Source organism: Mustela lutreola, chromosome 14 (genome assembly GCF_030435805.1).
Source record: "Mustela lutreola isolate mMusLut2 chromosome 14, mMusLut2.pri, whole genome shotgun sequence".
In the NCBI taxonomy this organism is placed as follows: domain Eukaryota; kingdom Metazoa; phylum Chordata; class Mammalia; order Carnivora; family Mustelidae; genus Mustela; species Mustela lutreola.
The window spans coordinates 27,072,322-27,098,783 of NC_081303.1; positions in this window are offsets into that span (position 1 = coordinate 27,072,322).

Below are 26,462 nucleotides of genomic sequence, written 5' to 3' on the forward strand. Positions count from 1 at the left end.
GCTGATCTTTTGCTTGGATGATCTGTCCATTTCAGTGAGGGGAGTGTTAAAGTCCCCTACTATTATTGTATTATTGTTGATGTGTTTCTTTGATTTTGTTATTAATTGGTTTATATAGTTGGCTGCTCCCACGTTGGGGGCATAGATATTTAAAATTGTTAAATCTTCTTGTTGGACAGACCCTTTGAGTATGATATAGTGTCCTTCCTCATCTCTTATTATAGTCTTTGGCTTAAAATCTAATTGATCTGGTATAAGGATTTCCACTCCTGATTTCTTCTGATGTCCATTAGCATGGTAAATTCATTTCCACCCCCTCACTTTAAATCTGGAGGTGTCTTCGGGCTTAAAATGAGTTTCTTGGAGGCAACATATAGATGGGTTTTGTTTTTTTATCCATTCTGAATACCCTGCGTCTTTTGACAGTGGCATTTAGCCCATTCACATTCAGGGTAACTATTGAGAGATATGAATTTAGGGCCATTGTATTGCCTGTAAGGTGACTGTTACTCTATATGGTCTCTGTTCCTTTCTGATCTACCACTTGTAGGCTCTCTCTTTGCTTAGAGGACCACTTTCAAGATTTCCTGTAGAGCTGGTTTGGGGTTTGCAAATTCTTTCAGTTGTTGTTTGTCCTGGAAGCTTTTAATCTCTCCTTCTATTTTCAATGATTGCCTAGCTGGATATAGTATTCTTGGCTGCATGTTTTTCTCATTTAGTGCTCTGAAAATATCATGCCAGCTCTTTCTGGCCTGCCAGGTCTCTGTGGACAAGTCAGCTGCCAATCCAATATTTTTACCATTGTATGTTACAGACTTCTTTTCCCAGGCTGCTTTCAGGATTTTCTCTTTGTCACTGAGACTTGTAAATTTTACTATTAGGTGACGGGGTGTGGGCCTATTCTTATTGATTTTGAGGGGCATTCTCTGAACCTCCTGAATTTTGATGCTCGTTCCCTTTGCCATATTGGGGAAATTCTCCCCAATAATTCTCTCTAGTATACCTTCTGCTCCCCTCTCTCTTTCTTCTTCTTCTGGAATCCCAATTATTCTAATGTTGTTTCGTCTTATGGTGTCACTTATCTCTCGAATTCTCCCCTCGTGGTCCAGTAGCTGTTTGTCCCTCTTTTGCTCAGCTTCTTTATTCTTTGTCATTTGGTCTTCTATATCCCTAATTCTTTCTTCTGCCTCATTTATCCTAGCAGTGAGAACCTCCATTTTTGATTGCACCTCATTAATAGCTTTTTTGATTTCAACTTGGTTAGATTTTAGTTCTTTTATTTCTCCAGAAAGGGCTTTTATATCTCTCGAGAGGGTTTCTCTAATATCTTCCATGCCTTTTTCGAGCCCGGCTTGAACCTTGAGAATTGTCATTCTGAACTCTTGATCTGACATATTACCAATGTCTGTATTGATTAGGTCCCGAGCCTTCGGTACTGCCTCTTGTTCTTTTTTTTGTGTTGAATTTTTCCGTCTTGTCATTTTGTCCAGATAAGAGTATATGAAGGGGCAAGTAAAATACTAAAAGGGTGGCAACAACCTCAGGAAAATATGCTTTAACCAAATTAGAAGAGATCAAAATCGTGAGGGGGGAGAAAGGGGATAAAAAGAGGTTCAAAAAGGAAGAAAGAAAAATAAAAAAGAAAAAAAAAGAAAAGAATTAAAAAAAAAGAAAACACCTAAGAAAAATATAAAAAAGAAAAAATATATATATTAGATAAACTAGTAAAAAATCGTTAAAAAAGAAAAAGGTAACAGTTAAAAAAAATTTTACCCGAATGCGAGAAAAAAAAAACAAAAAATGAAAAAGAAAAAAAATTAAATTAATTGCAAGACTACAAAAAATCACAGGGAAAATCCATGAGTTCCGTGCTTTGCTTTCTCCTCCTCTAGAATTCTGCTGCTCTCCTTGGTATTGAAACCGCACTCTTTGGTAGGTGAACTTGGTCTCGGCTGGATTTATTGTTGATCTTCTGGGGGAGGGGCCTGTTGTAGTGATTCTCAAGTGTCTTTGCCCCAGGCGGAATTACACCGCCCTTACCCGGGGCCGGAGTGAGTAATCCGCTTGGGTTTGCTTTCAGGAGCTTTTGTTCCCTGAGCGCTTTCCATAGAGTTCCGGAGGACGGGAATAGAAATGGCAGCCTCCTGGTCTCGGCCCAGAGGAGCCGAGAGCCCAGGGCCGCACTCCTCAGTGCGTGCTCAGAGAACCACGCCCAGTTACTCCCGTCTGCCTGACCTCCGGCCGTGCTCCGAGCTCACCGAGCCTGCGACCGGTTCAAGGTCACCCCGAGCTGCGAGCTTACTGTCGGCTCTGTCTCTGTAGCCGGCTTTCCCGTTCCAATACCCGCAAGCTCTGCAACACTCAGACACCCCCGATCCTTCTGTGACCCTGCGGGACCTGAGGCCACGCTGACCCCGTGTGGGCTTTGCCCCGGGTAGCCTCTGGAGCGATGTCCCTCAGCGGAACAGACTTTTAAAAGTCCTGATTTTGTGCGCGGTTGCTCCGCCACTTGCCGGGAGCCGGCCCCTCCCCCCGGGGTCTATCTTCCCGTCGCTTTGGATTCACTTCTCCGCCGGTCCTACCTTTCAGAAAGTGGTTGTTTTTCTGTTTCCAGAATTGGTGTTCTTCTTCTCTTCGATCTGCCGATGGATTTTCAGGTGTTTGCAATCTTTAGATAAGCTATTTAGCTGATCTCTGGCTAGCTGATCTCTGGCTAGCTGAAGTAGTCTCAGCCTTCTTGATTCCTCCCCCGAATAGTAATCTCTTTAATGAATAGATCATAATTTGTCTTTGCTCTATTGATGGACATTGATGAACATTTCCACTGTTTTCAATTCTTAAAAATAAAGCTGCTATGAAATTCATATACAAGTCCTAGTATGAACATAGAGTTTGTTTCTCTTGGTTAAATGCCTAGAAGTAAAATGGCTATTTGTGTAACTGCAACATATTTTGCATTTAAAAAAATTTTCAAACTATTTTCCCAAGTGGTTGTATCATGATATATGCCAACAACAGTTTAGATTTTTTGTTGCTTCTCAATCCAGCTCAGACCAAGTACAATTAACCTTTATAATTTAACCATTCTAATAGATATGTAAGCATGTCTCATTATGATTTTAATTTGTATTTATTTAATGTCTAAATGTTGAGAAAATTGTCATGTGGTTATGAGCCATCCATATCCTTTTTGTGACATGTCTCTTCCATTATTTCCTTCACATGTAAAATTGGATACTCTGTTTGGTTATTTAAGGTTTTTTATTTTTATTCATTTTTTAATAATCAGAGTAGATGTCCATTATCAGATATATAATTTGCAAATCCCTTCTCCATCTTTACGGTTTCTCCATGGAGCTTTGATAGCTGTGTCTTTCAAGAAATATGCTACTTCTTTCCTGGTACACGGGGGTAAGACTAGAACATTATCAATGTTGACCTTTGCAAAGAAAATCATGGCTTAAGATATATGTAGTCTGCAGTTGTTGGGAGTGTTCTCTATCCTTGCCTCTAACTCCTCTCCCACTGCCCACACATTCAGATATAGGGGAATATTGATTGACAAAATATTAATTGCCAAATAACCCTAGTTGGAGAATAAGAAAAATGCAGGCACTTGATTTTATAATATTACTTAAATAAAATATGTTTTTATAAGTGCTATTAGAAGTAAATTCCTCAATACTTTAATCACACAGAATGATGGAATCCTAGATTTTTTTTCTTGTATTTACTAAGAAAATGATCATGCCTCAAGTATATTAAAATGGAATAGGGAATATTAAAAATTTTTTGAAGTTGATTTGCGTGTGTTGTGCGTATGTGAGAGAGAAAGTGAGAGAGAAAGAGAAAGAGAGAAAAAGAGAAAGGGAAAGACAGAGAGGTGCCTGCAGTGAATTGATGAGTTGCAGGATAGATTTTAAAGTTTTGTCTTTTGCTTTCTACATTTCCTTTTCCTTAGGTTCAAGAGAACAATCAGTAATATCTCAGATGCCTGCTGGTAACATCAGCAGAAAGAGTTAGAGGTTCCCAGAAAATTAAAGATGAGATATAGTTTTCCTGACATAAGAAAAGTCATTTTTTGTCCCCAGCTGTTTTCAATGATCTATAACCCACCTGTGTACTTGCCCAAGCACACTTCTTCCAAAACTTCCTGGGAGGTTCTTACAAAGAAATGCAAAAACTTCACTAGTTAAGGATTTTGAGGGAACAAGGCAATGGGAAAACAAACAGTCACCACCAGACCAGGAAATAGCCTAAGCTATTGAGACAATAAATCAGTGGTAAAACTCCTAGTGCTATTTCAAAAGTAATCAAGGCCTTGCATTCCTTGTCCCAGAAAATGAGCCCAAGACCCCATCTAGTTTATATCTGCTCTTGAAGCCTGCAGAGTCCCTTTCCCTTGGCCAACAGTTACCTCTGCTTTATTCTAACGTTGAAGTTTCTGCCCTCGGTGGAATACAAGCTTCATTCAGGTGAACATGCAATACATATTGCACAAATACATATGTGGATGTGCATGCATCCACAACCTTATGGCCAACCATACACGGGATAATAAAACTCTCCCTTCTGAGTATTCATCTTAAATACTAAATAAAAATATCTTTCCTGTTCAAACAGTCAAGGCTTTGGAACTTATTCCCTGTGATCTCCTTGTATGTTGTAAACAAAGATTCCTTTGTTTGACAACTCCACCTGTTTCTGTGATTCACCAAAGACTGACCTCAGTTAGTTCAGTTACTGTAATGGCTTTCACTACTCTGATTCTACCTCTGCAAGTCTCCAAATTTAACCATTTTTTTTCTCCCAATTCCGCATGTTCTTGGCTTTAAACTGCAACTCTGAAGAGATGATTTGTTTGTTTAAAAAAAAAATCAAGAAAAGGGAGTGGTAGTCAACATTGTTACTTTGAACTTCCTGCCCTAAGGGGTCTCCTATTGTTTCTCTTTGACTTCCTGGACTGAAATGACAGAAATTTGGCAATACATCACTGCCCAATCCAGATTACTGACAGAACAGTTTATACTCTTAGAAAATATTAGATTAAAAGATCACATAATTAAATACTTAAGCATGTAGTGTAATATAGTGGTTTACAAGAAATATATTTTGGTCATCTGAATATTTGGCTTTCAACCATGGCTACTGACTCATCACAGCTCCTAAAACTCTTGGAATTTCCTGTGATAAATCAGGGTGAGAGAGGTGTGTTTTGTTATGTTAATGAAGTGACCTTCAGACCTCACTCAAGGCAAGGGCTGTTTGCCTGAAGGACCAACCACTTGGTGAAAGCCTTCATAACTTTTTGCCCAACATGCCTCCCCTTCCTCCAAATTCAGGATTATCTGGAGAGGGAAGAGGAGCTGGAGATTAGATCAGCAAATGACAATGATTTAGTCAGTCATGACTATGTCATGAAGCCTCCACAGAAAACCTGAAAGGACTGGGTTCAGAAAGCTTTTAGTTTGTTAAATGTATGAAAAGGCAGGAAGAGTGGCAGTTTTCCAGAAGGTAATAGAAGCTCTGTGCCCATTCTCCATACCTTGCCATGTGCACTTCTTTATCTATCTATTGATTTAAATCTTCTATTATATCTTTTAATAAGCTGGCAAACATAAAGTAAGTATTTTTCTGAGTTTTGTGAGTCCCTGTAGCAAATTAAAAGAACGTAAGAAGTAGGCCACTGGGACCTCCAACCTGTAGTTGCTCAGTCACAAGCACAGGTAATAACCTGGGGCCTACAGTGAGACTGGCATCTGAGGTGGGGTTGGAGATAGTCTTGGAGGACTGATCCCTTAACTGATGAAATCTTACGCTATGTTCAGGTAGATAGTGTCAGAATTTAGTTGAATTCTTGGAGATCCTGCTGTTGTCTGAAAATTATTTGGCATTGTTGGTATGATGTCCTAAAACCCAAAAAGATATAGCTACCTCAAAATGAGAATAAGGTTGACAGCTTATATATAATAAGTGAGTATATCAGGGATTTAAAATATACCCAATAAATAATGTAAGGAAATAAGGAAAGATTTTGAAATAAAAACAGGAATAAGAACCTAGTGGTACTAATAGATTAAATATATGTAATCTAGTTGAATTAAGAATACAATGGATAGAATACGTAATGGATTCAATAGAGATAAGAAGTCACTTAAGGATATAGTCATCTGGATACCAGCAAATCATTAAAATTATCAATATAAAAGAGGTGTAAGATGTAGGTGACGGGTGTGGAACAAAAGCTAGAGAAAAAATTAGATTTCCTTACTACTCATAGCCTGTTGACAAGTCCTTGAAGTTCCTCTGGGGACTCAGCTGCTTCCATGTAGACACATCCACTCAGGGCAAAAAGCATTCTTAGTCCACTCCCCAGGATACTGAAAATCTACTTTCCCATGTAAAAATTACTTTGGAAACTTCTTTATCTCTACTCCCCACCCCTGCCCTCAAGATATACATTGGCAATCATCTCCCAAGCATATACCCACTGATACACATCAGAAGAGTCTCTTCCCTGAGTTTTTACTAAATAATAATAAATTACCTTTCCCTAACAATAGCTAGGCCCTCAAGGTCCTGGAAACCTTGTTTATAAAATACCTTGGAGGCTTGTGCTATCCCTAACCTCCTCCCAAATTGAAAGTATATAATCAGCCACTCTTCATGACCCTCTCTCTCTACTCCAAATAAATAAATAAATATTTTTTAAATAAAATAAAATAAATGACTTTTTTTTAAATGAAAGAAGAAAAAGGAAAGAAATATTTGAATATTAATGTACATCTATTTCTCAAGCATAAAATAGTCAAGACACTGGATTAAAACTTACATACAAGAAAAGAAAGAAAATATTCATAACTATAGTTATGAATAGTTATAGATAAAGGGGGAAAAAATAGCTCAACTTGACATGACTAGTTGGTTGCCACTGTGTTTTATTTACATTTTCCACCACTTTTTTGGTCAATGCAATTATTTTACATGTATCTATTATTATCTTGTAGGACATGTTACACTAATATCATTATTAATGAAGTTGAGAATAAGAATATGATGCCTCGTTTCATCATAATTGTTAAAAATGATCCCTAAGCTGTTAAATGCAGGAAGCCAGAAACAGAAATAATAATTAGCACCAATTTAAAAGCTTGTCCACCTGGAACCTGTAAGAAAATCCAACTAGATCCTGAAAATAATGAGTGATTTGAGGAAACAGGACAGGGATATAGATTTCCAGATGCTTTTTACTTATAATGGCAATAGCAACTTAGACAATGTAATGGAAAAAAATCTATTAATTGGCAGTAGGAAAATTATTTAAAATATATAAACCATAAGCCAATGAACTTGGGAAAATTATGAAGAATCTACATAAACATAAAAAGAAACAATATGTATTTGCCAAGGCACATTCCCATTTTAAAAAATAAGTTGAAAGGAGAACAATATGCCATAATACATATATCAATGTTTTTCATAGAAGTTTAGTATAAAAAATAAACATTTTAAATAATTTATTTGGAAATTGATATCACATATCTGAAAAACTTGGAAGAAGAAATGGATAACCATGACTAAACACATGTAGCAGAAAAATGATTTACAATAAGAGATAAAAGCTATTCAAAAATGCAGTGAATATTGGCCAAAGCTTAGAAAAATCGATAAAATATAAAATGTAAAATGAATTCATGAATGAAAAATTGAATCCCATTAAATCTAATTTGGAAAGAACTAATAATTTTTTTTTGCCTGAATCTGCTCTGCCATTCATTAGGTGGGACACTGACCAAACCCACTGAGCTCCTCTCTCATGCCCAGTAATAGTAAAGTCAGGGACATTAATTACTTCTGGGATGAATTTTAACCACTGTGGATAGGATGCAGAATCCAGTGGGTTAAACAGATTCTTTCTTGTTTCAGGAAAATTATTCTGAGATGTATTCTGTGCATTAGGATTGATGCTCAGTTGTCCACAATCATAATCCACTCAGTCTGAACTCATATATGTTTCTCCGGGACCACTTAGCTCTTCTCATTCTCTCCTCTCCCACGTGATAAAATCCCAAAATAATTATTTAGGTTGTGTATGCAAGTCCTGATTTTGAAGGGAAACTCAGTTGCAGAGAGAGATGAAAATAAAGATACAGGGAAAAAAATGGTGCACTTGGGTGACTCAATTAGATAAGCATCGGACTCTTGATTTCAGCTCAGGTTGTTATCTCAGGGCGATGAGATGAAGCCCCTATAGGCTCTGTGCTGGGCAAGGAGGTTGCTTAAGATTCTCTCTTCTTATCCCTTTCCTTCCACCCCTCACCTCCCATGCTGTCTTTCTCTTAAATAATAAGCACTGCTGAACTATCTTAGATTCTGTACCTTCTCTCCAGCCATGAAACTATCACTGTCTTTAACTCTTGAAAACTTCATTAGACAAATTAATGTGGTGAAGGAAGCAATATGAGAAAGCCTATTAATCTGATGAGCATGGAACTGAACAAACCCTATAGATACTTTCCCTTTGATTTCTAGCCTATCAATACCTACAGTGAGTCACATACACTCAAGATTATTGTTTTTATTGTATACCTCACATATTCATTAATTTTTGACTCGTTATCATTTCGTTGAAGTGTTAAACTATGGTAATAAACAAACTTTTAATTAACTTTTCCTCCTATGATACAAATATAACTTGCACTTGAGCTTTAGCTAATTTTATGTTCTAAAATTGCCAAAACACAATGATCAAGGTTTCTAGATTATTTACTGTATTTTCTACTATATAATATTGTTCTATCTCTTCTGTATAAAGAAAATGAATGCTTGGGGCTCTTGGGTGGCTCAGTGCGTTAAAGCCTCTGCCTTCTGCTCATGTCATGATCCCAGAGTCCTGGGATAGAGCCCCACATCAGGCTCTCTGCTCAGCAGGACCCTGCTTCCCTTCCTTTCTCTCTGCCTGCCTCTCTGTCTACTTGTGATCTCTGTCTGTCAAATAAATAAATAAAATCTTAAGAAAAAAGAAAATAAATGCTTGATAACTAAATGAATGCTTTACTGAACAAATTAAATATGGCAATAGCATTTTATTTTATCATGCTTTACATACTAAACTATAATATTATATCACTGGTCTACAAATAATCTACTCACATAGTCATTTGGAAGCTTTTAGCAAAAGAATTCTTCCTCCTGATTGTAGTATAAAAGCCACAGAAATATACAGAAGACTCCTAGGATAGAAAGTTAAATCCAGTTATCCGTGATGCCTTCAGTAGGACCTGACCCATGTATGTCCTGGAATGCACTAGTAACTGTTACATGTGATAGGATTATATTTAATATATACAGTTTCATTTACTTCACAAAGGAGATATAAATTTGAGAATAAAATATTTGATGAATCTATAAAGTCTATATCTATTTGTAACCAATGTGGTAGAATTAAGATGTTAATTTGAAAAACAAATTTCATTGAACACATACACATATTCAATTGTTTTTATATATATAAACAGCATTATTTATTTATGTAAATCAATGCATTGTCAGTAAAATCCATTTACTTATCAATCATAAGGGTAATTTTAAGTACTAAGAATAAGAAATATGTGAAAAGATAAGTGTTCAAGAGTGCAGTTTGTGGTAATTAATACAATATGATAGGCTCATAAAAAAAGATATATTACTTGAGCTTAAAAGCTTCTATAATTAAGCGATGACCACTTGAAATTTGCATTTAGTCTTACTGCATTTTTTCCTTGCACTTAATGAACTTCCCCAGAAGTTCATTAAGAATTTCTGTGAATGTCCTTATGTTTAATCTCATTCATAGATTCCACTGCTGCTCACAAAACAAAGCCAAAAAGAGAGGTAACTCTATGTGGCACTCCATCCACAAGCAATATATTCATAAATAATTAAAAAGCTCTCTACTTCATTTGTTACCCATTCAGCTGATAATTTAGATGAGTAACTGAGGCCATTTTATCAGCACTTTTAATAGAATGCGACTCAGAAACTTCACAGTGTTATTTAAGAAGAAATGCTCATGTGTTAAGGTTTTTATTGTTTTTAAATCAACAAAATAATTTTCAAATATTAAAAGCAAATGTCTCCTTTTCCTCCAAGTTTCCTTGCTATGTCAAAGTTATAAATAAATACATTACAATCGTATTTTGAGTAGTAGATAAAAACAAATGTTTTGAAACTGTCTGTGGGTTGAGTGTCTGGGTTAACTTGTATAAATATCTGAACTCAATGTATTTAGACTTTATTAGATGGTTTTTTTTAGACTATTTAAAAATACATGCTCAGATAATGACAACATTATTTTATTCATTTTAATAAATAAATTATTTTATTTAATTATGTTTAGATATTTATTTATTAAATCAATGATTTAATATTTAATAATCTAAATTTGAAATATTTAAATTCTAAAAATATTTATTTAATTAAATTTATATATTTAATATAAATATTTAATAAATTATTTAATCATTATTATAATTATGCAATACATTATGTATTGTGTAATAATTGCATTTTAATAAATAAATAAATGTATTAGTTACGTTATTTTATTTTATTTTATTTTATTTTATTTTAATTTATTTAGTTGACAAAGAGAGGGAGAACGCAAGCAAAGGGAGCTGCAGGCAGAGGGAGAGGGAGAAGTAGGCTCCCAGCTGAGCAGAAAGTTCAACCTGGGGTTCCATCCCACGACCCTGGGATCACCACCCGAGTCAAAGGCAGATGCTTAACTGACTGAGCCATCCAGATGCCCAAGGCTTTGTATTCTTCGCTTCTAAATATTGATGCTGCTTCATCTCTGGAGTTAGTAAATTGATGTGGAGAATTCATATCAAAGAATTGATAGTAGCTGTTAAACAGAAACATGTAATTTAGGGGAAAAAAAGAACAGAAGGAAGAGAAAGGCCAAAAGTCAAAAGCACATTAATATAAAATTTAATTAGATAAATAAAGCTGATATTCCTGAAGGGGGCTAATAAAAGAACTGCAAAGAGCTGATAGGATTGGGAAAATTGTCCACTCCTGGTCATTTCATAATTTGAAACTATTCCTTATTAATAAATATACTTAGTTCCAGAAACACAACCACATAAGGACATTTCCACCAAGTTTCCTCTAACAGCATTTACAAATTAGACGTTCAAACAATGTAGTTCGTTACATGTTGCATCTGTATCTTAAAGTTTAAACACTTTCTGTGACACATTTTCTAACAATTAAAATATATATATATATATATATATATATATATATATATATATTATCCCTAAATGGAAAAATAATAATATATATATATAGAAACCTTATCCCTAAATGAAACCTTTCTTTGTTTATTAGCTTAAATAGGTAAATTAGCAACAACAACAACAACAAGCAGCTAATATTATAGAGGTAGGAACAATTTACCTTTTCATTCATTGCTATTTTCTAAAAATTCCTATTTAATTTTTTTCTCAAGTCTGTCATAATAATTTTCTAGATCTCCTGCCTTCTTCAATTTTTTTCTTTTAGTGGAAATCTCTATTTCATATTTATTTTCTCTTCCTCCACTCTTTGTTCTAATAATTCAATGTATTATTAGATTTTCTGTTTTTCTCTTTATCCAGATATATCTTTTCTTTCTTTCTTTCTTTCTTTTTTAAATAATTTGCTTTGCTGGCATTTTACATCAGTACATGCTTTCTTATGGATGTTAGAAATGTCTGTGGAACTGCTAGAAGAATAAACTTTTTTACCTTTAAGAAGTTTACAGTCTAGAGTGCCTGGGTGGCTCAGTTGGTTAAGTGTCTTCCTTCAGCTTAGGTCATGATGCCAGGGTACTAGGATCCAGTCCTGCATCAGCTGCCTGCTCAGCAAGGAGTCTGGTTCTTCCTCTCCCTCTGCCCCTCCCTCTCTCTCTCTAATAAATAAATAAAATCTTTAAAAAAAAGACTTACTTAAATCTGAGACTGAATTACTAAATTCAGTCTTAATATAAGACAGCTAAACAAAGCAATGATCACAACTGGAAAATTTAGTCAGATCATGGTGTAACATTTTTGGTTGACACAGGACCTCTTTCAGTAACAACTTTCCCTAAATATCAATTTTTTTTAAAGGTTTTATTTATTTATTTGACAGAGAGAAATCACAAGTAGATGGAGAGGCAGGTAGAGAGAGAGAGAGAGAGAGAAGCAGGCTCCTTTCTGAGCAGAGAGCCCGATGCGGGACCCGATCCCAGGACCCTGAGATCATGACCTGAGCCGAAGGCAGCGGCTCAACCCACTGAGCCACCCAGGCGCCCCAATATCAATTTCTTTTTAAGGCAAAAAATTTTGACAAGAAATCCAGATCCTTCTCATCATTTTCATATCAATTTAATGTGACATCCTTGGAGTATATAATCAAATATGTAATTATTGTATCTGTTGCCTTGTATATTGCCTGTATGTTTTTCAGACTCAAAGTTCCATTGAGGTAGAGTTTTTTTTTTTTTTTTTTAAAGCAGAGATTTTTAAAGTGTTTGATATATACAAGATGCTTAATAAATGTTTACAAAACCTATGTATTTCAGAAGCCTTAAACAGGCTTTAAAATAATGTAGGTGATATTAGTAGTCATATCAAACAATTTGTAGGTTTCAGTCATGTAAATAACTACATTTCTCAGAGACAGAGAAACATACAAATGATCTGGGTCCAGTAGGATAATGCTAGCATGTGTTGTAAATTCTCTTATATGACCTTATTCTTGCAAGATTTGGTTATGCGGCAGAAAATAAGGTATCACTATCTTATACTTTATTATTTAAAGAGATTTATGGAAGTTGTTAATTTCTTACACTACCCATTTATTTCAGTGGACCCAATTTCCGTGGTAATGGTGAGAGGAAAGTAGGCAATTTAGGCAGCAGCAAAAATCTCCTACAAGGCACTATAAAATAAGGCTTGTTCTAGATCATGGGTCTGTCCAAAGGGGAATGTTAAGGGGTAGAATGGATGATGGATGCATTGTGGACTTCTAACTATAAGATTAATACTGTTGTGCCCCAATAATGGGTCTATGATTAAAGGAGTGAGACTGATGTAAAGCGAAGGTCAAGCAAAGCATTATTTCATGCCAAGCATCAAGAATCTAACCGAACGTTTGGGGCCACACCTCTTATGAGAGAAGGCAACCCTTCGCTGTTTCACAGTCTAGCTTTTAAGGGCAAAGGCCATGCAGTCAGGCCTGGCCACGCACAGGTGACCAATGAGATTTTAACACACACAGGAAACTCCACAGTGAGGCTAGGTGACCAGTTGAGGTTCAATTTACCCTAGTATACACATTTGACCCAGCCTATTACACCTTGATTAGGATTGGTGCCAAAAAGGTTCCCAAAGGGCGGTGGAGTGGGGCATACTCCTTAGTATCTAGGGAGACAATATGCAAACACCACGCCCCCCTCCCGCTGATTGATGTCTCCACCTGGCCTGACCCACCCTTGTATATGGGCTTTGTTACCTGGAGCTGATTTCCAGGACTTGTTTTTAAGTGAATCCCCTGGGGGAAGGGGAGCAAGGACAGTTTAAGGGTTAACCTCAATGGAAGCCTCTTGCTAAAATATAAAAATATAAAATAGGTCCTTACATTACAACAACTCAGTAGGGAAAGTCCCAGTGTGGTGATAAAAGAAGTGATGTAACATGCATTGCACATTTTATTTTTAAAAAGTGTAAGTTGTATTTTTCCCTGCCATGACATAATACTTTATTTTCATCTCTGTCTACTAGATTAAAACTAGTTAAACAAACTCAACAATTTTTTTAAAAATATTTTTTTTATTTATTTAAGAGCAAAAGCCAGAGAGAGAGAGAGAGAGAGAGAGAGAGAGAGCATGAGCAATACGGGGCTCGATCCCAGAACTCTTGAGATCATGATCTGAGCCAAAGGCGTCTAGACACTTAACTGACTGAGCAAATGAGACTCCCACAAACTGAACAATTTTATAAAATTTTCATTTGTTGGGGTGCCTGGCTGGATCAGTCAGTAAAATATGTAACTCTTGATCTTGGGGTTGTACGTTTGAAATCCACCTTGGGTGTAGAGGTTTTTAAAAATAAAATCTTAAAAAAATTTTTTTTCATTTTTTTATTTAAGCCATTGTATGGCAGTGTTGATCACTATATTGTACACCTGAAACTAGTATTAACCTTATTTTAACTAACTGGAATTTAAATAAAAACTTTAAAAATAAAATAAAAATAATATTCATAAAAATAAAAAAGAGGAAAAATTATTTGGCAGGCAATTTTCTTAATTGCATTATTATTTATTATTATCATAGTCTGTGTGTCGGTGGGAAGTGGCTGGTATTACAGTGAGTTCCATATCTGTGTTACACTGAGGTCCATGTCTGTAGTCAGTCTTTTTTTTTCTTTTAATTTATTTTCAGTGATCCAAAATTCATTGTTTATGCACCACACCCAGTGCTTCATGTAATAAATTCCCTCCTTAATACCCACCACTGGGCTCACCCAACCACCTGCCACTCTCCTCTTCAAAACCCTCAGTTTGTTTCTCAGAGTCCACAGTCTCTCATGGTTTGTCTCTCCCTCCGATTTCCCCCAGCACACCTCTCTCCATCTCCCAGTGTCCTCCACGTTATTCCTTATGTATTGAGTCTTATAAAAACTTTTATTTCTTTCCCTATTCTGCTTTGCATGTCCATACCTTAGATGTTAAAATGTTATAAACCTCTCCTGCCTGGTCCATTTTCGCTCTCTTATCTCATGATTTCTCATGCTCTCCCTGCCAACCCCACATGCCTTACAATATCTAGATATGACTAATTTCTTCCTGAGCTACTTTATTCTACTCTGCCATATGGTGGCCCTTCCCTCTTCTGTACCATAACTTCTATCCCCTGCATTTGTGCTTTAACAATACCTAATTCTTTTCACTACATCGGTATCTTTGAGGTCAATACTCAGTAGTGCAATCGCTGGGTCATAGGCTAGCTCTATTTTACTGGAAAGAAGGGCCATATGCACCCCAGTGTTCATAGCAGCAATGTCCACAATAGCCATTCTGTTGAAAGAGCCAAGATCCCCTTCAACAGACAAATGGATGAAGAAGATGTGATCTATGGATACAATGGAATATCACTCAACTATCAGAAAGGATGAATACCCAACTTTTGCATCAACATGGATGGGACTGGAGGAGATTATGTTAAGTGAAATAAGTCAAGCAGAGAAAGTCAATCATCATATGGTTTCACTTATTTGTGGAACCTAAGGAATAGCATGGAGGACATTAGGAGAAGGAAAGGAAAAATGAAGTGGGGGGATTGGAGGGGGAAATGAAACATGAAAAACTATGGACTCCAGAAACATACTGAGGGTTTTAAAGATGAGAAGGATGTGGGGATGGGTGAGCCTGGTGATGGGTATTAAGGAGGGCACATATTGCATGGGGCACTGGGTGTTTTACACAAACAATGAATCATGGAACACTACTTCAAAAACTAATGATGTATTGTATGGCAACTAACATAACATAATTTAAAAAAAAAGGAGGGGGACAATACCTAACACTCAATCTTTGCTAGTTTCTTGTTTACCTCCTTTTAAGAGTAAGCTCAATAGTAGTTTTTTGTTTGTTTGTTTGTTTTTGTGTCAACTAAAAGAAGAAAAATAATACACATTATTTTGAAAACTTTTTGAACAGCATACAAACGTTAGTCAAGTCCACAATGTCTCATCTCTTCTTCCTCCTAACATGGCTGTTGAAAAACCCTTTATCTGGGAAAAGATCATTCTCCTGCCACCTTGTATAAGATTTTGGCTTTAGCTTAGATTTATCCTTTCTTTCCTTTTCTGAAAATAAGTTGAAAATATTAATAGCCTCAGTTTCTTCTTCCAAAATATGACTGCTACTTTACCAAGTGCAAAAGCAACCCATTTTGACCATAGTAAACTGCTTGGACCTACTTTGTTTGGCTCACTGTTTTAGTGAGACAAGTGGAGAGTGAAGATGACACACCATTTCCAAATGTATTAATAATTGGTAGACCATACTTCTAAATTGAAGTTTTGTTGTCATTAAACAACGACCAGACTCACTATAATTACAGAGGTAAGTTCTTTATATTTACTATATTTGAAATTACCATATAATACCAAAATAAAATTATGATTATGTGAAGAGTCTGTAATATTAAGAAGATGACTTTGAAATTATTGCTTATCTAAATGAAATTTCCCATTTTATAATCTTGTATAAGCTTCCGTTGTCATTTCCTATTTAAAATCTATTAGAAGGCACTCTTATTTTCCCTTAAGTGGGAAGTCAAATGTGGAACAAATTCATCCCAAAGGAACTGATTCTATATTCCACTGAAGACCAGGTGGCTTCCATGTGGCATTTTGCCTCTTGCATATTGTTCATCTCCTACAACAAACGGGGGTATGCTCTTTAATAAACTAATTCAACTCAATTAGAGACATTGTCTTCAAGGGATAACATCATAGAGACTAGAATCAGAATCATACTTTTGGGAAAATTGGGCCCAGGCTTTTTGTTTTGTTTTGTTTTAAGATTTTATTTATTTATTTGACAGACAGAGACCACAAGTAGGCAGAGAGGCAGAGAGAGAGATGGGGGAGCAGGATCCCTGCTGAACAGAGAGCCTGATGCAGAGCTCGATCCCAGGACCCTGAGATCATGGCCTGAGCCGAAGGCAGAGGCTTAACCCACTGAGCTACCCAGGCGCCCCTGGGCCCAGGTTTTGATGGCTTCTTTCCTCAATCTTATAAAACCTATTTGAACTCTACTGGATGCCAGAACTGCTTAAAAATATTTGGTCCCTTGTAATTTTAACCTTCCAGTATTCAATGCACCTGATCCATGTAATATCCTATAGTATTTTTGTCAAATGAAGACTCTCAAAGTGTGCTTCTTGGGAGACACTTTTCAGTTGGTTGCTTACATTTCTGCATTTATTATTTGTTCTAGACCATCCTTTGAAGATGGTTGTATTGAATAGACTTGGAAGACAGAAATAGTATCTTTTTTTTAACTTAACCTGTTGTGTTTGCAAATATTATCTGCCTCTGTTTTGATACTTCTTGTGGGAACTGAGGCTCAGAACTGATATATAACTCCCACCCCTACACACACACACACACACACACACAAACACACACACACACAAATACTGTTAATATTCTGGCTACCTCTATTGCTGTGAATAATAAACTATATTATTTCTGAACCATGAGTCTGCGTCTTCTATCAACACCCAAGAAACCACGGCAGACTCATACACCAGCTTTCAAATAAGGGCAAATAATCTCAGATGCTTTATATTTTTTGATAGTGTTACCTACCTCTGAACATATGACTGAACACATATAAAGCTGGAGCCATGACCATTTAGAGCTTCTTCTGTGGAAGAACTATGCATTCACTAGTAAACAAAAGTAGTTTCATCTTTTCTTTTTCCACCTGGACACCATTTCCTCTCTCACACTGTTGCTCAAATTGGATGGAGTCTAAGGTCCTTTGAGGAAATTTTTGTTTAATGACTCAAAATAAAATAGGAAGAGTCTAAAGTGCTAAAAATAATTCTAGATAAAATGCATAAGATCATGCCAGAAAGGATAGTAATTTTATCTAACAACTGCCTGTTCACCCCTTATTTGTTCATTAACTAATCTCCAAATTCCTGACTAAATCCCTTTTGTAAGCCAGAATGTGAGCTAAAAACTGGGATTTTAAAAAGTTTTCATTTGAAATCCAGTTAGCTAACATATATGGTTGTATTAGTTTCATGTGTACAATATAACATATAGCACTCAGTGCTCATCATGACAAGTGCTCTAATTAACCCCCATCACTTATTTAATCCATCACTCCTTTCAGATCCCCTCAAGTAACCATCAGTTTGTTCTCCGTAATGAAATGCCTGTTTCTTGCTTTGTTTCTCTTTCTATGTCTTATTATTTTCCCCTTTGCTTGTTTGTTTTGTTTCTTTTATTCCATATATGAGTAAAGGTATTTGTCTTTCTCTGACTGACTTATTTCACTTTTAGCATTATACTGTCTAGTTCCACCCATGTTATTGCAAAGGGCAAGATTTCAGTCTTTTTTTATGGCAGAATAATATTCCATTGTATATACATACCACCTATTCTTTATTTATTCATCAATTGATGGATACTCGGGCACTTTCCATATCTTAGCTTTATAAATAATGCTGCTATAAACATAGGGGTGCTAGCATAACTTTGAACAAATTTTCTTATATTCATTGGGTAAATACACACCAACAGGATTGTGGGATCACAAAGGACTTCTATTTTTAAATTTTATGGAAATTCCATACTGTTTTCCAATATGGCTGTATCAGTTTGCATCACCACCAACAGTTCACAATTGTTACTTTTTCTTTTTTTTAAGATTTTATTCATTTGACAGAGAGAGATCACAAGTAGAGAGAGAGAGAGGAGGGAGCAGGCTCCATGCCTGGCAGAGAGCTCGATGTGGGACTTGATCCCAGGACCCTAAGATCATGACCTGAGCTGAAGGCAGAGGCTTAACCCACTGAGCCACCCAGGCAAGTGTTACACCCCACAAGTGTTACTTTTTCACATCCTCTCCAACACCTTTTGTTTCTTGTAGTGTTGATTTTAGCCATTCTGACAGGTGTGAGGTGGTATCTCTTTCTAGTTTTGCTTTGCAATTTCCTGATGATACATGATGATGGACATCTTTTCATGTATCTACTGAACATTTGAATGTGTTATTTGGGGAAACACTTGTTCATGTCTTCTATCCATGTTTTTATTGGATTATTTGTTTTTGGATGTTGACTAAAAACTGGATATTAAGTAACACACAAGACAGGTTTCCTTGAGCTTAAATTTTATTTGCATGAGTATCATTAACAGGAAAAAATATGCATATGTGTATGTACAAGTGTGTTTATGTACACATATATCTATCTATCTATCCTCTATCCCCTGTCTTCTAATTGTGGTAAATCCTGTAAGGTGGGGAATGGGATAGTCTGAAGAAATATGCTGCTGGATATGTTGGGTAAGCAGATTTAATTGCACTCAGATGCATTGGATATAAGTGAATCACTCAAATGAGTTATTTAATATTATATAGAAACAAATTAATATTTTATGTAGTTGAAAATAATAGGTAGTTAAAATAATTTTTGTTGTTTGTTGTTTTTGTGTCTTTTTTTGTTTATATATACTATGGTGTGAATGTTTATGTCTCCCAAAATCATATTATGAAATCTAACTCTGGAAGTGATAGTATTAAAACATAGGGGCCTTTGGGAGGTGATTAGGTCATAAGTGGGATTACAGTCCTTTTAAAGGAGACCCCAGAGAGTTCTCTTGATTCATTCATCATGTACGTTTACAGTGAGAAGATAGCCATCTATGAAGAAGTGGGCTCTCCCTGGATCTGCCCATTCCTTAATCTTGAACTTCTCAGTTCTAGAACTGTGAGAAATAAATTCCTGTTCCTTATAAGCTATTAAGTCTATATCATGTCCGTTATAGCAGCCTGCATGCAGAAGGACACTATGACCTAAAACGAGAGCAATAAATATAAAGTTTCAGTAAAGTCAGTTGGTACAATGTTTTTTTACTTAGAGAAGACATGCTGCTTCATGTTAAACCTTGATATTGTATATGTTTCTTGAAGGGCCACTTCTTACTCCTTTGTGTGTTTTCCACAAAGTCCAGGATGATGCCTTAAATAAAGGTAATATTTTATAAATACTGTTGGGAATATATACTTCTCTAAAATCTTATTTTGCCTACAGATTACTTGGATCCACTTTGCCTTGTGTAGAATATTTGAAATATATTCAGAACAGAATGTCTCTCTAAATAACATTTAGAATCATCATTAGTTTATGACTCCTGACTCATTTGTTTATGCAGTGATACTTACTGCAAGAACACTGAAGTTTGGAATATAATTTTTGCATTAATCACCAAGCTAGTTTATTGTAACTTATGAAAAAATAATTTCTCATGCTGGTTTAATTCTGCTCTTATGTTATGGTCATGACATTTTCATTAAAATAAAGTAGAAAATAGAAGTAAATAATAAATGAAAAATAAAAATAATAAATAAAAAATAAAAGTCAAACTCTTGTGAAATGTTAAACTTTTCTTACTTATTTTGTTTTGCTTTTCCTCTACCATGCTGGCAAAGCTGTATTTTGCAGATAGATACAATTTTCTAGTTGCTAGGTTTGTTAGTTTTGCTAAAATTTTCAAAATATAAGAAGTTGAATAGTCATGGATTGTTTACTAAACTCCTTATCTACACATATAAAAATAAAACAATGATGGTGACCTGGGTATTTCTAAAATTGTATTCTGTTTCTCCATATTATGTTTTACAATGTAATTAATAAAGATTCTGCATATATTAACACCCATCCCCTTCTATCTCATCTGTATGTCCATTACAGAGCATGTATGATTTCTATTCATTGCTATGTTGTGGTGAAGAGATTGTCTGAAGTAGTCCTATATTTATGCAGGTAGATCTTAAGCTACGGTGCTCTCGTTTATTTACTTGTTCGTGATCAGTATGTCTGAAAGATGGTAACTATTGCATCAGGTATGACGATTAAAAAATATTATTGGTGCTTGATACACTGTGATAAAATAGGTAAGTCGATTCATAATTTGTTAATTAAATTAGAAAAAAATCCTTTGGATTTGTCCTTTATTAAGAGTTTTTTTTTTTAACGAATTCCTTGGGATGTTTTTTGTGTAATATATATCACATGCCTCAACCTTTAAATTTGAATGTAGAAAAGAGGTATCAGAATGAGCCTAGAAAATATTGTTATGAAATATTTGTGTTCTGTTATGTTATGTTAACTTAGGAAATAATGGTAGTTATTTTTATTAGCATTTCCTACTCTACACATGCCTTACAGATGAGATATCATGTTTTTCCTACTCTTTTTATCGTGGTTGTTATATTCTTCATGATCAATAACAATCAATGAAAATTCATAACATTAATTTTCTTTGGGAAAGTGATATTTTAGCAAGAATCCATGACCAAGAATTTTAGCTATTGTTCTTCCAGGAGATGAGACTATCAATGTTCCCGAAATTTCAAGAAATAGAACTTATTAATTGTGTTGGTTGATGTTTATTGTCTCTGAACTTAGAGGTGCATAATTCAATTTAAAATTTATTTTGGGGGCGCCTGGGTGGCTCAGTGGGTTAAAGCCTCTGCCTTTGGCTCAGGTCATGATCCCAGGGTCCTGGGATCGAGCCCCACATCGGGCTCTCTGCCTAGCAGGGAGCCGGCTTCCTCTTCCCTCTCTCTCTGCCTGCCTCTCTGCCTACTTGTGATCCCTATCTGTCAAATAAAATAAATAAAATCTTAAAAAAAATGGAGTGGTCCTTAGGGGGGTGCTTATCTGAAATTGAGGGACATTATAAAAAAAATAAAAAATACAATTTATTTTGAATTGAAAACAAGATCTTACTGAAGTTTAGGCATCCCACTTTATATCAGGCCTCCAGTACATTCTAATTTATTTATAGAAAATATCATAAACATGAATGTCACTTTTCCTATTGCATTTATTCTGAAACTGCAATGACACAAAGATGTCAGATCTGAAAAGCACTACCTTTCTATAATTTCTGTTTCCTAAGAGGAATGGATATACCATTTTAGCACAATTATCCAACAGTATTCAAAACCACCATGAATTTTAAAACATAGTTATTACACCCTAAAAATCAAGTATGAAAATGTATAAACAACCAAATCTCTATCTGTAAATGAAATACTCCCACACAGACTGGTTTTAAAACATTCTAACTTAAGGAATTTGATAGCACAGACTCAGGGTAGTAGTTTCAGTGCCTACAGTATACTTTCAGAGAGAGAGTAATGTAGGCTCTGAGTCACTTTCTGCCTAGAGATGACCTAATAGTGGTTCTGGCATTGTTTGCTTGTTTTTGAAAATACGTTCCTGGGCGTCATTCAGAAAATGCAGAGTTTGGCAATCTATATAAATTAAGGATGATCTTTTTGAATGTTTGTCTTTCACTACATCAAATTAACATAATTGGACAGAAATTCCACTAAATTAAGCATTGTTAGGAAACGTGTAAATTGGAGCTGCTCAAATTAGTTGCTCTTTGAACTATGTGCTGTTGGTTCAGGATTAGATAAGGAGTTTGAAGGAAAACCTAAATCATTGCTTCCTTTTTTGAGAGAGTCTTAGCATATTTTCTTAAAATTAGCTGAAATAAACAATGTGTTTAGTCGCAAAGTGATTTGCATTTTTGCACAAACTCCCTATCTCCTTGAGAATTATAACAAATATTTCATGAAACATCATTGATCTTTACTTTGTTACACTGCTGTAAAGTACATTCAGAGTTGCCAGTTAAAAGTGTTAGTGTTGAGATGAAATGTCATGCATTTTTCTTCACTTCCATGCAAATGAACACAGTAATTTATTAAGACACAATGAAGACAAAAAAAATTGACAATGAGTTCCAGATTTTAAAAATCACTTGCCATTCAATCCAAATTGTGAGTTTGATCGGTTACCGAACACTTTATAATGCACCCCCGGTAATTTTACAGAGATTATTTTTTCTTACCAATTCTTGATTATTCTGTCTTGCAATGCAGAGAAAGCTAACTAATTTAAAATAAACTTCCATTAATTTTGATTGTTATAAACTTAAAATTGATTAATTCCAATATACAGAGTTTAAAATGTTCACAATTTACATTAAATATATATTCTGTGTATACCTTGGAAAAATTATACTGAAAACTGAAATTAAAATGATGTTGTATATAGCTGCAAGAAGCCGCCTGTCCCATTTCATCTTACTATATATGTTGTGTCAGGTAATTTATAAAATCCCTACTCCATAACAAGTCTATTTTTTGTTGGAATGGGTAGTAATGTTTCTTCTTATTTCTAAATAGGAGTTGGTCTATGAGTGCATCTGCAACTGTATTTTTCCTAAGTGGCTTCATGGTCTTGAACTGAGAAAGCTCAGAACATTAAACATCAAAATAATATATTTTGACATAATTAGACATCAAGGAAATGCAATTAAGATGACACTGAGATATCACTACACACTTAACAGAATGGCTAAAATAAAATATAATGACAAGGCCAAAAGAAAAAAATATACCATTTGATGATACACAATGGCAAGTTGTACCATAACTTAGCCATCTCAGTCTAGTGTAGTGTTAAATTTGTTTTTCTAAGCAATATTTTGGGTCACTTACCACTTTTCAAGGATATAAAGTGCTATCATTTTACTTAAAACTGTGAAATTAGGTCAGATTTAAATTTCAATTTATGTTAAGACATTCTGTAAACTGTGTTAAACTTTACATTTGTTCCCTCTGGTCAGTGAATAACACTATATCATATTCTGAAAAATACGCTAATTTTCACTTTGAAAAATATCCCCTTTTCCTCTTATGGTAATTATTAATATGAATTAATAGTAGAAATTGATATGGTTCCTTATGACCATAAATACTTTATTGTATATTATCCAATTTAATAATGAATATAATGAACTTCTTTGGACAATTTTTAAAGACCAGTCTACTCTTAAAACAAAAAAATGGAGACACACTTCTTTAGTTCACACAAATTTCATCTTATTATATATAACCTCAGATAAATTTCAAGAAATCATAATTTATTAAAATTATGTCTACTTAAAAATCTCATAGAAGGGTAAAACCATCAAAAATAAAAATAAACAGGTGAGGAGTCAAGATGGCGGAGAAGTAGCAAGCTGAGACTGCTTCAGCTAGCCGGAGATCAGCTAGATAGCTTATCTAAAGATTGCAAACACCTGAAAATCCATCGGCAGATTGAAGAGAAGAAGAACACCAATTCTGGAAACAGAAAATCAACCACTTTCTGAAAGGTAGGTCCGGCGGAGAAGTGAATCCAAAGCGACGGGAAGAGAGACCCCGGGGGGAGGGGCTGGCTCCCGGCAAGCGGCGGAGCAACCGCGCACAAAATCAGGACTTTTAAAAGTCTGTTCCGCTGAGGGACATCGCTCCAGAGGCTAAACCGGGGCGAAGCCCACGCGGGGTCAGCGTGGCCTCAGGTCCCGCATGGTCACAGAAGGATCGGGGGTGTCTGAGTGTTGCAGAGCTTGCGGGTATTGGAATGGGAAAGCCGGCTGCAGAGACAGAGCCGACAGTAAGCTCACAGCTCGGGGTGACCTTGAACTGGTCGCAGGCTCGGTGAGCTCGGAGCGCGGCCGGAGGTCAGGCAGACGGGAGTAACTGGGCGCTGTTCTCTGAGGGCGCACTGAGGAGTGCGGCCCTGGGCTCTCGGCTCCTCCGGGCCGAGACCAGGAGGCCGCCATTTGTATTCCCGTCCTCTGGAACTCTATGGAAAGCGCTCAGGGAACAAAAGCTCCTGAAAGCAAACCGGAGCGGATTACTCACCCAGGCCCCGGGTAAGGGCGGTGTAATTCCGCCTGGGGCAAAGACACTTGAGAATCACTACACCAGGCCCCTCCCCCAGAAGATCAACAAGAAATCCAGCCAAGACCAAGTTCACCTACCAAGGAGTGCGGTTTCAATACCAGGGAGAGCAGCAGATTTCCAGAGGAGGAGAAAGCCAAGCACGGAACTCATGGCTTTTTTCCTGTGATTTTTTTTAGTCTTGCAGTTAATTTAATTTTTACTTTTTCATTTTTTTTTTTTCTTCTCGCCTTCGGGTAAAATTTTTTTTTTTAAATGTTACCTTTTTCTTTTTTAACGATTTTTTACTAGTTTATCTAATATATATATATTTTCTTTTTTACATTTTTTTAGGTGTTTTCTTTTTTTTAAAATTCTTTTCTTTTCTTTTTTTTTCTTTTTTCTTTTTTTTTTTCTTTCTTACTTTTTGAACCCCTTTTTATCCCCTTTCTCCCCACTCACGATTTTGGATCTCTTCTAATTTGGTTAAAGCATATTTTCCTGGGGTTGTTGCCACCCTTTTAGTATTTTACTTGCCCCTTCATTTACTCTTATCTGGACAAAACGACAAGACGTAAAAATTCAACACAAAAAAAAGAACAAGAGGCAGTACCGAAGGCTAGGGACCTAATCAATACAGACATCGGTAATATGTCAGATCTAGAGTTCAGAATGACAATTCTCAAGGTTCTAGCTGGGCTCGAAAAAGGCATGGAAGATATTAGAGAAACCCTCTCGAGAGATATAAAAGCCCTTTCTGGAGAAATAAAAGAACTAAAATCTAACCAAGTTGAAATAAAAAAAGCTGTTAATGAGGTGCAATCAAAAATGGAGGCTCTAACTGCTAGGATAAATGAGGCAGAAGAAAGAATTAGTGATATAGAAGACCAAATGACAGAGAATAAAGAAGCTGAGCAAAAGAGAGACAAACAGCTACTGGACCACGAGGGGAGAATTCGAGAGATAAGTGACACCATAAGATGAAACAACATTAGAATAATTGGGATTCCAGAAGAAGAAGAAAGAGAGAGGGGAGCAGAAGGTATACTGGAGAGAATTACTGGGGAGAATTTCCCCAATATGGCAAAGGGAACGAGCATCAAAATTCAGGAGGTTCAGAGAATGCCCCTCAAAATCAATAAGAATAGGCCCACACCCTGTCACCTAATAGTAAAATTTACAAGTCTCAGTGACAAAGAGAAAATCCTGAAAGCAGCCCGGGAAAAGAAGTCTGTAACATACAATGGTAAAAATATTAGATTGGCAGCTGACTTATCTACAGAGACCTGGCAGGCCAGAAATAGCTGGTATGATATTTTCAGAGCACTAAACGAGAAAAACATGCAGCCAAGAATACTATATCCAGCTAGGCTATCATTGAAAATAGAAGGAGAGATTAAAAGCTTCCAGGACAAACAACAACTGAAAGAATTTGCAAACCCCAAACCAGCTCTACAGGAAATATTGAAAGGGGTCCTCTAAGCAAAGAGAGAGCCTACAAGTGGTAGATCAGAAAGGAACAGAGACCATATACAGTAACAGTCACCTTGACAGGCAATACAATGGCCCTAAATTCATATCTCTCAATAGTTACCCTGAATGTGAATGGGCTAAATGCCCCTGTCAAAAGACGCAGGGTATCAGAATGGATAAAAAAACAAAACCCATCTATATGTTGCCTCCAAGAAACTCATTTTAAGCCCGAAGAAACCTCCAGATTTAAAGTGAGGGGGTGGAAAAGAATTTACCATGCTAATGGACATCAGAAGAAAGCAGGAGTGGCAATCCTTATATCAGATCAATTAGATTTTAAGCCAAAGACTATAATAAGAGATGAGGAAGGACGCTATATCATACTCAAAGGGTCTGATCAACAAGAAGATTTAACAATTTTAAATATCTATGCCCCCAACGTG